The sequence below is a fragment of the Pezoporus wallicus genome, unplaced genomic scaffold (genome assembly GCF_028554395.1).
Source record: "Pezoporus wallicus isolate ANWC-B61680 ecotype Strahan unplaced genomic scaffold, APGP_CSIRO_Pwel_v1 contig_13850, whole genome shotgun sequence".
In the NCBI taxonomy this organism is placed as follows: domain Eukaryota; kingdom Metazoa; phylum Chordata; class Aves; order Psittaciformes; family Psittacidae; genus Pezoporus; species Pezoporus wallicus.
Window position 1 is genome coordinate 340,052 of NW_026635243.1, and position 14,259 is coordinate 354,310.

Here is a 14,259-nt window from a genome sequence, read left to right on the forward strand (position 1 = left end):
TGCAGGGGGGGAAGTAATGCAATGAAATCAAATCAGATGAGCAGACCTGCTTTTGGGCGCTCAAGATCCTGCCTGAGCTGTCCAAGCGCATCATGCTTTTACCCATACGATGCTCTGCACTCGGGCTGGGACCAGCCTATGCTTGTGCCCAGGGCCCCCCGCAAGCACTCCTCCTGTACTGAGGGGTTACCCTTGGGTTAGTGCTTATCCCACCTCGGAGCATCCACAGGGTGCCAAGGATGCGCAGAGCCAGGACAAACCCCTGGGAAGCAGGCGGATGGCCAGGGTGGGCTCTGCAACCCCCGCCAGCCCCTGCAGCTGCTCTGCCTTTGTCCCACTGGAGCGTTCCCCCTCCTTCCCAGCAGCAGCTCGAGGTCCCAAACCCCAAACCCGCTTCCTCCGGCACACGTGGGAGCAGCCGGGCTGCCCACGCAGCCCCGATCCCGGAGATGGGAATTGCAGGCAGATGTTTGGGGGGAACATGTGGTCGCTCATCTGGGGAGCTTTGGGGAGGGCACGGGGAGAAGCGGCATCTCGAGGTCCCCCTGGACCTGCAGCACCGGTCCCCTCTGAGCTCTGCATCCCTGGATTCCCCCCACAGCAGACACCGGTCCCGGTCCCATGGGAGCTTGGTGCTGTGGTCAAGCTCGAGTCCAACCCTGTGGGGTGGATCCTGAGCACAGCAAACTCTCATTGCTCTCAGCAGGAGCATGCCCTAGGGAAGATGGATGCATGCCCTATCCATCCCTTTGGCACCCCATTTTTCCAGCACAGGGTTACACTGGAGGGACATCCCCACCAGGATCCAGCATCCAGCCCCGCAGTGGCAGCTTCCAGTCCTGTGTGAGGGATTGATTGCCAGCACTCAGGGGAGCAAGAAAACAAGAGAACGGGAAAGCATCTCTGGGTACCCAGTTCCAATTCACCCTTATTTTAACCAGCAGTTGCCATGGCAACAGCTCCCGCAGGGAGAGATGCTGTGCAGCATCCCTACAAGGATGCCCAGGGGATGGAGCCCCAGCCCTTGGTGTGAACCAGCCACATGCCCATCACAAGGGAGCTCAGGCCACACCACTGCAAAACCCAGACCCTGGCCTACCCAAAACCTGCTTCCCAGCCACATTCCCAGCCCTGCCACGCATCCCTGGACCCCCTGTCCAGTTCCAGCTGGATACAAGGGGACAGGGATGCGGGATGCAAAGGGAGAGGCAGCAGCAGCACGCTGAGCATCCACATCAACCTAACACCGAGCACATGGGCTCCTGCCAGCAAGGATTCGGGCTGGCATCTCCCAAGTCACCAGCAGCAGGGGACCCCCAAGGCAAAGGACAGGAGCAAAGCCAGTTCCCATAGGGGAAACTGAGGCACCGAGCTCTGCCCCAGGGCAGAGTGCTGGGGAAGTCCAAGCCCTACCTGTTTCCATGGCATTCAGATGCCTCCCAGTTTCACTTCCATGGAGCAGCACTCAGCTCCTTGCTCTTCCAAGACCCCCATTCCCACCTGCCTTCAGCACCCCTGGCTGCTCCCTGCATAACAGCTAAGGCTCCGTTCCCAGCCTGCGTGAACAGGGGGAAAAAAACCTGGGAACAGCTGGAAAAGGCAGCCTTAAAAACTCCGGCTGTGCCCAGGGCGGGACAGAATAACAGCATGAGTCAGTGTTTGTCTGGGCAGAGCCTGCCAGGCTGCGCAGGGCGGGATGGGATGGGATGGGGATGGGATGGGGATGGGATGGGGATGGGATGGGGATGGGGATGGGTCTCCACACCCTGCTCCCCAGTGTGGGGTCACCCTGATGGAGACAACACCCAAATCCAGCCAGAACGTGGCGTTCAGCCCCAAAGCACAGGGCATGCAAGGCTTTTCCCAGGGGGGAAGGAGCCTGCCCTACCCTGGCACTTTGTGTCTTAGCCTGGGGTGCTAAGAGCAACCCCATCGGTAAAAGCCCGGCCCTTTGCTCCTGGGAAGGGTTGAGGAGTAAAGAGGAAAGGCACAGAACCATGGAATGGGTTGGAAGGGACCTTAAAACTCATCCAGGGACCCCTTCCACTGGAGCAGCTTGCTCCAAGCCCCTGTGTCCTTGAGCACTGCCAGGGATGGGGCAGCCACAGCTTCTCTGGGCACCCTGTGCCAGCGCCTCAGCACCCTCACAGGGAAGAACTTCTGCCTAAGAGCTCATCTCAATCTCCCCTCTGGCAGGTTCAAGCCATTCCCCTTGGTCTGTCCCTGCAGGCCCTTGTCCAAAGCCCCTCTCCAGGTTTCCTGTAGCCCCTTTAGGCACTGGGGCTGCTCTAAGGTCTCCCTGGAACCTTCTCTTTCCCAGGCAGTATTGGACATTTTGGGCAATATTGGGACATTTTCACCTACACAAGCAAAGATTCCCTTTAAAAAGGGCAGTTTCTGTTTCGCTGCTGCTTAAACCGACTCGAGCTGCATCTGAAATAATGAAAGTTCTTTCATATCCTCTTCTTGTCTTCTTTTTATATATATTTTTATAGCTGGGTTGTTATTAATCCCAGGCTCTGCTGGCACTTTGCAGGCAATAAAAAGCCCCATAAAACTCCCCATTCCAGAGCATTCTCCCCATTCCATCGCACCAGCCCGCTGAGGACATCCCTAAATACGACCTGGGATTTAACCACGGCTGCTTAGGGCCAAAGCCAGCACAAGAGAGAGATGCAAAAGGTGCCACCTGCGGGGCTGCTCTCAACCAGCTCCGGATTCTGAGCATACAAAAGAGGAAGGAAACCATGGGGGTAAAAAAAGGAAATAGTTCTTCGCCTTCTGCTGCCAAGGATGGGGGACAAGCAAATCTCAGCCCCCCAATGATGTGAGAAAGCCACCCTGCATCCTTAGGAGCATCCTTCGCTCGCAGCTGCGTGCCGCTCGCCCAGCTGCATGCTGATCAGCACAGCAAAGAAAAGCCCCCCTGTTCTCCTTGTCCCTAACTAAGGGGATGCTATGAGGACATTTCCCACCCCCCCCCTTCCCTTCAAGTTCATACCCGGTTCCTTTCCCACATGGAAAAACACTGGGGGAGATCCCATTAGGGAGGGCTGCAAAGCTCATCCCTGGAAGAGATGGGGGGTTGGATGGGAAATAGGTGAAAACTGGGATTTGGGGTGAGGATGAGGGGTGGTGGGGGCCTCCAGGGTCCCAATGCGCGCCACGGCGCGCATTGGGACCCTGGAGGCCCCCACCACCCCTTGTGCCAAACCCAAACCCCCTTTATAAGAACAGGGCAGCAAAACCCCTCAAGTGGTTGCAAATCCTTTGGGAAAAGCAGTGATTTCCATCCTGGAGCCAAATCCTCCCCCTCCCAAACACGTAAAACCCCATAAATCCATGTATAGCTCGAAAAATCTACTTACCTGAGCTTGGGAATTGGAGCACATCCCTGCTTCTTCTATCACCTCCTTAGGGCTAGAATGCAAACAACCCCAAGGTTACAGGGCTTCAGCATCCCAGTGGGAGCTCCTTGGGATGTTGCTGAGCTTTCCCATCCCAAGAAGGACACAACAGACGTGTTGCTGACGGGAGGATGGGGCATAAACCAACACAAGCAGCTGGTTTATGGGCTCAGCGCAGAGATGGGCAGCGCTCGGGAAGGGGAAGCGATGCTCTGTGGCAGGATGTGGGGACACGGGGAAAGGAGGCTTTTTGCATGGTTCAGCTGGACACAGAAAGGGGATGAGGCAACCAGCTGCCTCCGTGCTGCGTCCCAGCACCGGCTCAGGAGTCCCATGGGATCTCACAAGCAGGGTTGGGGCATCCCTTGCCTGTGGTCTCATTGACAAAGGGTGCGCTGTGATATGGGATGGGGAATCTCTGCCCCGCATCCCTGCCCCATCACTTGGGATGCTCCTAGATCAAGCGCACAGGAAGAGGGGTAACCCAAAGCCATCCCTGGGGTGCATGGCAGAAGGGGAGCGAACCCCCCCCCCCCCATCCCCATGCTCTCCCCTCCGTCACACTGGCCAGATCCTGCCTCTTCCCAGCTCTTCATCCATCCAGGCCCTATGAAGTAAGGTGGATCTGGATCCAGAAGCAGGTTTCCACAGTGATGATTCAGCCCATCCTGGTTTGCACAGGGACAGCACCAAGCACCAGCCCGGCCTCGGTGCTGTGCCTGCAAGTAGTGACTGCCTGCAGTGTGCAGGGTGCCTGTGGTGACCCAGCAAGGACTGAGCCTGGGGGGCCACAAACTCCTGTTCTGAACCAAAGAAACCCATCCAGAGGGAGATAGACAATAAAAATACACATACATGCAGTACCGGCCCCAAATCCATCACCATGCACCTGCACCCAGAGCATCACATTCAGTCAGAGCCCCATCACCATCAGTGTGTTCTCTGCCTCCCAGCTTCATCCACAAGGGAGAAATCCCTATTCCCTCAGAGCTGGTGGCTGCAACGAGGAGGCTGCCACCCAGGTAGGGACCATGGCAGCACCCATTGAGGAGTGATGCCCATTGAGGAGCGATGCCCACTGAGGAGCGATGCCATCTGCAGCCACCACCGTGCCCGGGGTGCAGGTGGGGACACCAAGCCCGGTTGCATGCGGCCAAGCTCCCACAGGAGCTGAAAGAGGAATTGCTGCTCTTTGCACAACTCCTGGTTGCGACATCCCCCATGGCTGAATCAGGAGGAAATGTGCTGATGCTCGACGGGTCCAGTGCGGGGAAAGGAGAACAGACACCAAAAGCACAGACGTCTGCACCGCTCCGGGATGTGCCAATGCGGGAGGCTCGTGACCGGCACGGTGACATCCCGCTCCCAGGCCCCCGGGATGGAGCAGGAGAACCAGTGATGCAGTGTGCCATGCTTGATGGAGCAGGAGCCAGTGATGCAGTGTGCCATGCTTGATGGAGCAGGAGCCAGTGATGCAGTGTGCCATGCTTGATGGAGCAGGAGCCAGTGATGCAGTGTGCCATGCTTGTGGCACGCAACAGGTCCCCAGTGGGATGCAAACCCTTTGCACCCCAATGTGCTGGGCAAAGCGTGCCCCCCCCCCCATTGGTAATAAATGCAGTTCACTCCCAAAACCCATGAGAAACACGGTCCTGGTGGGCTGGGACCCATCCCATCCTCTCCCGCACCAACACACCCCAATCCCCCCGGTACCTTGAGCATCCCAGTGACCTTTCCCAATACCTCGTGCAGTGCCATGCAGGATGGTGCCAGGGTCACCCCGCGGCTGCCGAGGAAGAGGAGCTGAAGGCTGAAGGCTCCGTCTGGCCCCTGCTGCAGGCGCAGCGCCGCTCGCTCCCCGCCGGCTTTAAGGGCTCGGGGAGGGGAAGGAGTCACGGAGCATCCATCGCCGTCTTGGCAGCACGATGCTCCGGCAGCAACAGCTGGGAGAGGGTGTGACACCGGGAGCTGGGAACGCTGGCCACGGCCCAGCGAGAGGAAGCTGCTTCCCAAGGGGCCTCCTTTCCTGTCCCATTTCCCCCCCCCAAGCCGGGAGCTCAGCCCCCGAGCGAGGGATAAGGGAGCACCGAGGGCTCCGGAGCGATGCCGGTCCCAGCCAGGGAGCCCCACCGGGGGGCAGGTGGGTGCCACCACCCCGCTGGGCTGTCCCCACCCCGGGTCAAGCCTTGTCCTCCGCTGCTCCCCCCCCCTCCCCACCGCCCCCAACTCCTTCCAAGCCGTTGAGTCACTTCCCTTCGTCAGATCTGGCTCCCAAACGCCGCCGCCGCTGCTCGGGGCCGCTTTTCCCGGTGGCTTTCATTAGCACCAGGATGCAGCAGCTGCTTCCAGCGGCACCCCCGGCCCGCACAGCAGCCCCAGCACCCCCCGACCCCATCCGCACATGGTAACAAAGCCTCTTGGAGGGGGGGAGATCGGGGGGATGAGAGAGGAACCAGGCTCCCCCATGTAGGATGATGGGGGTCAGGGGGAGCCTGGCCCCAAACACGGAGGAGACCCGGACCAGGAGCCCACGTGGAGCAGGAGGTTTGGATAACCCCACGCTTGATGTGGCATTGAGAAAACCCCCTCCCCTCCCTGCACAACCTCCACGCTCCTCGGCCACAACAACCCCAGCCCATGTTTAACCCAGCTGGGATAAAAGCCAGCACAGGGATGGGGGTGAAGCACAAAGGAAGTTTTGGGGTGATGCTGCCTGGGGAAGGAGCAGGATTTGTCCCGTCGGGACACCCCAGCACTGGTTCAAGCAGCACCGGTGCTGCCTTGGGTTTGCCACCAGCCAGTTGACCCCATCTCCCCTGCAGAAAGATGTGCTGACATCAAGGGTAATTAATTAGGATTAATTGATTATCCTCCAGGAGTTGTAAATGCAGCCACAAAGCATCCTGCAGGCCCAGCCAGCAACGGGAGGGGAATAACCACAAACTAATGCTACCTCCCTTAATGTGCTGGGACACAAACAGTGCGACTGCAGCCCAGCTCCTGAACGAGGCCTCAAGAGATGCACAGCCCAGGCAGCACCACTGCCCGCATCCCATGGACCGTACGGGCAGCGAGCTGGGAGCCAGGGCCCCCCAAAACCACCACAGGGTGTGTGGGAAGCGGGGATGCTCAGTCATGGATGCTCCTTGCCAAGGGCTGGCCTTGGGGCGCGATCACAGCGATGCTCTGCTGCAGTGACAGACAGCACCAAGGGGCAGGATCAGTCCATAACCCATTGCCCCACACCAAGTCCTTTCCCAGGCATCTGCCACCACTCCCCCAGGCCAGGCAGGATGCAGGACCCTGCTCACGGGCGTTATCCCATTAAAACCACGCTGACTCGGGGTATAGCAACGCATCCCTGCCGATGCAGGGGTTTCCCTCCGAGGTGCTCAGCATCACCCGCACACAGCAGCGGTTCCGGGAGGACAAACACCCCCTTCCCGTGTGCAAACACTGCAGCAGCAGCCGTGGGGATCAGCTCCATGCGTGGGGCTGGCAGCTCCTGGCATCAGAACCAGCAGAGCTTCAGCATCCATCGCATCCCTGACAGGCGCGGAGCCACCCACACCGAGCGCAGCAATTAGAGCTCTAAACTCAGCTGTAACAGAAACTGGATGATTGAGGTTTATTATAACCCCCAAACCATCTCCCTGCAGAGCCAGGGTGGAAGGACCAAGCCCAGCAGGCCCGGGTGCTCGCCCTGCTCTCCTGCACGGGTGGTGGGAACCCGCCTGAGTCATCCCGAAGCAGATGTCACACTTAATGTGGAAGGAATTGCACGAAGCTTTTCCCTCTCCAGGGGAGTTCTCTCCGTCATCCAGCAGCGCTTTCCCTCGCCCTGGGCAGGGCTGCGGGGGAAAAAACCACATGGAACGGCTGGAAAAGGAGCTGGGTTCGGCTGTGAGGACACAGCGCATCCCAGCCCCAAACCCTGCCCTGCTTCGGGGCTGGCTTTGTCTCCCCCATAACTATGGGGTTATGTTTCCCACGGGCGGGCTGTGGGGAGCTCATCCCTCCTGCTCTTGGCTTCACTGCGGTAACCAGCTCCATACCCCATCTCTGCCTCATGATCCGAGTGGAAACGAGAAGCTGTGGCCCAAATGGGAAGCCCACATACAGGATGTTGGATAGACTGCTCGCTGGCTTGATACAATCGCAATGAAAACAGTCCCAGCCTTCTGCAACGCAGGGCTTATAAATAGCAGTGGGGCACGGGAACCCAGCAGGGCTCCACACAGCCCTGCCTGAGCTGCGAGGATGCTGCTGGCACCCACCGTGGTCCCGGGGCTCAAGTGATGCTGATGGAGGCACCGAATCCCACTGCATCCCACCGCTGGGACGGGCAGGACAGGGCCAGGGCATCCCTGTATCAGTGGCAGGCAGCAAGGCTCGCACGCAGAGCATCCCTCCTGGTACCCCTGCCCGCAGCGTTCCCAGCTCATTCCCCACCTCCATTTGACTCCAGTGCAGCAGCATTTTTAAGCCAGGCTGGGCTCCCTCTGCAGAGCACTGTCAGGTCCTCAGAAACACAAGCAGGACATGGAGGAGAGCATCACCCACCCACGGGCTGGGATACGGCTCCAGCATCGCCCCTTCTCCCCCCGCAGCACCTGGAAAACACCCTTTGCACAGCAGGGATGAGGCAACCGGTTGCCAACGCTCCATCCACAGGGCAGGGTGATAGCTCCAGCCTGGGAAGTGATGGACGTGCCCAAGCCGGGTGATTTACTCATGGTTTCGATCAGTGCAGGAGCTGTCACAGGCCCCTGACAGCTCCAGGAGCGGGGATGAGGGATTGCTGGGCACCAACACTTTGTTTTATGTGAAACCCCAGCCCAGGACATCCTCATCAAGTCACTTGCTCCTTGTCTTGGAGCCCTTCTGCAGGTGACAGAGAGGATGTCACCCACGGGGGATTTATGACAGGGGTGGCTCTTGGCATCAAATCCCAGCTGAGGCCTTGGGGGGTCCCTTTGGGGTGCAGGGACCACTGGTGCTTGGATCCAGCAGCACTCCGGGGCCTGCCTCCCCTCAGCAGGAACCACTTTTGGTCCCCAAGGCAGCGAGGAAAGCTTGGGATGAGCAGATGCTGCTTACGCAGCAGGAACCATCCATCCGCTTCACACCCTTCCCATGGGAGGCCCTGCCTCTGCCCAGAGCCACATGGGAGGGGGTGAGAGCAAGAGTTTCCTACAGCTTTCCACCAGAAAAGATGGCATCTGGAGCAGTAAATCCCAAGGGGAATAACAATTCCCATTGCAAAGGGAGAGGCGAGGAGCAGCACCAGGCTCCTCCATGCAGAGCTTCATCACTGGGGGCTCGGGGCACTCAATAAGCTTCAGTGGGAGCTAAAGGACACTGCAGCTGAGAAGAGAAGCAGGAGATGGCATCCCCCATAACCTGCTTTTGCCCCATCCCTGCAGCACTGCTATTCCAGCACTCCAAAACCAGCCTCCATCACAAGCAGCACCAAGGCCCTTTGGAGAAGAGCTGGAAAACAAACTCACATCCTGAGGATGATACCTGGGGACCATCCCGTTATTCCCAGCTCAAATATGCAACAGTTTCCCTGGGATCTTTGCAGTCCCCTCCTAGTACAGGGATCCCACATATCTGGATGGCAGGTCCACGACAAGGAACCACCAGCAGCATCTGCCCCAGCAAGGCTCCTGTGGTCACAGCCTCGAGGATGCTGATGGTCTCCATCCATTAGCTCAAGGGCTTTATGCAGAGCCAAAACCTTCAACCCAGCTCCATTACCCCTTTGCTCCATGAAAGACATTCAGGAAGGGTCTCTCCTACCTGGAGTCCAATTGAGCATCTCCAAACAGCATCCAGCCCCCAAACCTGCGAGGAACAACAGCGGCCACGGCCCCAGCACAGCCAGCGTGAGCCCAAGCCAAGCATCCCTGGTGGTGTCCCAGCTGAGCACCAGCCTCCAGCCAAACTCCATCACAGGGACCAAACAGCACTGAAGAGAACCCCTCCCCTTCTTATAGGTGCTGCAGGGTTAATCAGCACAGGCTGGGCTTTTCCAAGGGTACCAGGGGCTCAATTGCTCCTCAGGCTGCAGCTGAGCTGGGGCAGGGGTGGGGTGGGGATTTGCCTCCATGCAGCCCAGCCTGGGGAGGACAAACCCATCTGGTTCATGTGAAATGTGCACTGCCAGGGATGGGGGAGTCACAGCGGTTCCTTTAATTCCCTCTCCGGATTCCTTTAATTCTATGGCATGAGGGAAATTAAGCAGCTCCGTGATTTAAATCCCTCCCAGCAAAAGAGCCAGGGACGGGCCCGGTTCTGGATGGATTTTACTAATAAAGGGGAAAATGAGGTTATTTCCCTTCCCACCAAGGAAAGAGCAGTGCCAGCAGGTCCTGCGAGCCCGTCATCCCATCCTCCAGCTGTATGGATGTGGTGAGGACCACGGAACGAGGCAGAGGAAGGGATTAAAGCAACATCTGAGCGAGTTACGTCTCCGTTCCTACCGCCTCCACCGATTCATCTGAATCCCCGCAGGATCCTCTCCATGTGTTCTGCTGCACAAGATTAATGGTGAATTTAAAATTACGTTTTTCACCTTGGGACGTGCCCATAAATCTGGGAAGAAGCACCGAGGAGCTCTTTGCCAGAAACATTCAGCGACGGAGCCGAATCCTTTGGGATTCGCACTCACGAATGGGTTTCCCCAGGGCTCTTTGCATGCCGGTGCAGCGCAGCAAATTCCCCCTCGCTTTTCCCCTCCTGGAAGTTGGTTTGGGAATGTGAGAGCAAGAAGGCTGGATTCCCAAGCAGGCTGCTCCTTCATTTCATGCTGTTTATCTGATTTGAAGGGGGTTTATCCCCCAGCTGTCAGCAGAGGCGGGAGGCAAAGGCTCCATGGTTTGCTACGGGCAGAGCAAGCTGGTACACGCAGGATGCTCTGCATCCTTAAACTGGGGTTGTGGCCCTGCTGCTTTTGCTGTCAGCACAGTTCCTCCCCACCCTACGCCCCATGTACCCCCAAATTGTTCCCAAATCCATCATTTTGCCAGAACTGAGGGTTTTCCATAGGGATCACATCCTCCTGTGGGAAATGTGCCCTCTGTTTCCTTGTCTCCCACTTCAAGCGGGGTTTGTTACCGGGACATCTCCTGTGGGAAACTGCTGCAGGTCAGGACTGCTTGTGTCTGCATCTCAAACAGGAAAACACCCAACCACAGAGCTCTGGGTCTGGAAAACAGGAAGACTCCGGCACTTGTGGTGGTGCAGAGCTCAGCTGCCTCCTCTGTTCAGTGTCAGCATCACTGCCTGCTCCAGAGGTCCTCAATCGCAGTATTTAGGGGCTCAGTGGCCACCAGCCCCTGGTCCTAAAGGAATTTAAGGGGTTAAGTGCAGCCTACCAGGGCGCTGGGTGGGGATGCTGAGCATCCCACCATGGAGATGGATGATGCTGACAGGTGTTTAATGGCTTGTGCTCGCTACGAAGCAGCAGAAGCTTAATTAGGGCTCACCCTAGAAACACCTCAGGTTGTACCTACATAATGTCCCACATGCAGGGATGCAGCGGCCAGGATATAGCATACAGGCAGAGGTGAGTATTCCTGTGGTCTCACACCAAATAGTGTGGCTGATGAACCCCTTGGGAAAGACCCAATTCCCTAAGTAACCACCTGGATTTGTCTTCAGAACAGCAACGGGCTTCAACTTCCCAAACACCACGAGGAAATCCTGCTTTTCTCTTGATGATCTTAATAACTAAAACCAGCTTTCCTTGCAATTCCCTGTTGGAGAATGCAATAAGGGATTCATGGGGCAAGGCTTTGCAGGGGCAAGTGTTTTGGCTAGTGCTCACAGACCTCCCCAGTGCCCACCAGCAGCAGTTGGTGACAGGTACCATGCTGGGAAGCAGCAGGGCCGCTGCTTCCATGCAGGAAGGCTCAGCATCCCTGCCAGGTCCCTCCAGCTCCAAGCAACCAATGCCATTTTCGGTCTCATTTTAGCCAGGGGGTGGTGGCCTCAGTGCAGGTCCCCAGGGCTCTGCTCTCCCCCTGTTATAAATAACATCAAAATATGCTGTATTCCTGAGCCCGTGCCAGCCATGGGGCTATTTCTGGAGCAAGGAGAGAGTCACTCAATGAGGCTGTGGGGTACCTGTGCCCTCGACGGGGTCCACTACATCTTACTCCCGCAGGCAGATGTGGCTCGAGCATCCTAACAACCAAATCTCAGCCCTGGGCTGGATGCAATCCTGCACCGGAACCAGTGCAATGCACAGATCCCTGATCCCAAAAGGCACCCGTTATGATGGGAATTATAGATGAGGATTATTTAAAAGAATAAATAAACGTTAGGAGCTATCAAAAGGAATTCATTAGCGGTGTTGGTGGAAGCCAGAGCTGGAATTTGCCTTGGAAAGAAAACAAATGAGAGCCCAGGAGGGAGCCCAGGGAGGGAAAGCCGCGGCACGGAGCTGCACGCAAATGTTCTGTGTCACATTATGCAGAATTAATGCTCCGGCTTGTCTGCGCAGATGAGCAGGATTTAACCTAAAGAATCAATTATGTTTCCTCGCAGACGGCCTAATCTAACCCGGGTGGGAGTCAGGGGGAGGAGAGCCCCTCGCCTGTAAATCCCTGCCTCGCACAGCTCCGAGCTTCAAAGCACCGGGAGCCGTTTGCCGGTGCGGAGTCAACTCCATCCAGATGAAACCACGGCCTAGAAATAAATCCATCATCTATCACTAAGGAGAGTTAAGGTGAGGAAGAGGCAACGTGGCCGCTGTTACCTTTGCTGGCTCTGGCTGTCAGTGTCTTCTGACTGGAACACTTCAGCATCACCCATCCATGTGTCCCTCTGTTGAGACATCTCCAACATCATCCATCCCTCTGGACCACTCTGAACCCCCTTAAAATCACCCTTCTGGCCATGCACCCAGCATTGCCTATCCATCCATCTATCTATCTATCTATCTATCTATCTATCTATCTATCTATCTATCTATCTAATCTATTTATCTATCATCTAGCTAGCATCTATCTATCCATCTATCTTCTATCCATCTATCTATCATCTATCTATCCATCTATCATCTGTCATCTATCTATCCGTCTATCTATCATCTATCTATCATCTATCTATCTATCTATCTATCTATCTATCTATCTATCTATCTATCTATCTATCTATCTATCTATCTATCATCTATCCATCATCTACCCACCCACTCTGACAGCTTCAAGCCTGACCCAACACCACCCATCCAACCCATGTGTCTGCAGCAGGCAGCACAGGGCAGCACAAGCAGTTCCAGAACCACCTTCGCTGCCTCCCACATACCCATTTACACCCCTCTGGCTCAGGGTGATGGTTTGAAACACCTCCCCGGCCATGCTCTGCCATGTCAGCACATCCATGTGCTGTGCTGACAAGGGGGTGTCACACAAAGCACTCAATAAATTAACAGCTTGCTCAGATACTGGCCAGTTTATCAATGAGCTAACGGATGGACCAGTTCCCAGCCACACTGGTGACACTCTGGGCTCACAGTCCCTGGCTGGAAAGAGCTCAGCATCATTCCTTCCAGCCCCACGAGCGATTTCTCTCCATGTAAGAGACTGATGTGAAGGCAAACGCATGCAGTTTTGACTTTAATAGAAGCAAAAAAAAAAAAATAAAATCCCTCTGCTAATTTTCTGTCTGTGGCAGGCTATTATTAACGTGTCATTATTCTTCAGAAAAATTTGATCCTGCCTGGCCCAAGACACATAAAGTCTCTATAAACTGCAGCGAGTGATTTATGACTTGGCATCTGGGGACCTGGGGGAAGTAATTCAGCCCTGTCACTTTTTGTTCCTATTTAAGAGTGTGCTGCAATTAATGTTTGCCCGCCGGGAGTCCTGCAGTCAAAAGTGGCATCAAAGTCACCGCTTTCGTTTGACAGAGATGAATTCATCATAAAGCATCCCCCCCGAGCGGGAGTACCCCCCGGCACAGGCAGTCCAGCAGCGATGCCAAAGGGATGAGCAGCTCCAGCAGCACCTCCTGCACCCCTGCCACGGGGAAGTGCCATTTCCTAGGCTTTTCACCCCGATTTCTCCCTGCATCTGGTGCCAGCAGCACCAAAGTGGAGGTGCAGGGGGGTGATGTCGGGATTGCTGCTGCCTTCTCGCTATCGCCTGCAAGTTAAAGCAGCCACGGGGATAAATTGCTGGGGCTTGGGGTGCCTCCATCCTCCCCTGTCTCTTTTTGAGCTCTGAGGCAGAAGCTCTTCCCTGTGAGGGTGCTGAGGCGCTGGCACAGGGTGCCCAGAGAAGCTGTGGCTGCCCCATCCCTGGCAGTGCTCAAGGCCAGGTTGGACACAGGGGCTTGGAGCAAGCTGCTCCAGTGGAAGGGGTCCCTGGATGAGCTGGATGAGCTTTAAGGTCCCTTCAACCCAAACCAGGCTGGGATTCTGTGTTTCTATCACATACATATAAATGAAAAAGCCATTGCATGCAATGCAGAGCACAGCACAGCTCCTCCCACAGAGAAAAGACAATTCAGAAACCAAACACCCACCTGGGATCCAGCACTGGGTACCCTCAGGACTGACTCTGGCCACGCAGCATCACCACACCAGTGCCAGCCCCACCACTGCCCTTGAGCACCTCACTAAGACACCACTGCCCACAGAGCACAGGGCTTATCAGCCGCTCACCCCACGCAGTAACACCCTCAGCACAGGCTGGGGCTATCTCACAGTGGTTCTCCTTGCAAAGCTGCTCTTTATTTCTTATGGGTGATGGGGAGAAATGTTATTCCCCAGCCCAAAAGCACCCACTCTGCAGCACCAAGTGAAGGAGGGCCTCAAACTTCACCTGGAGCGGGTGAA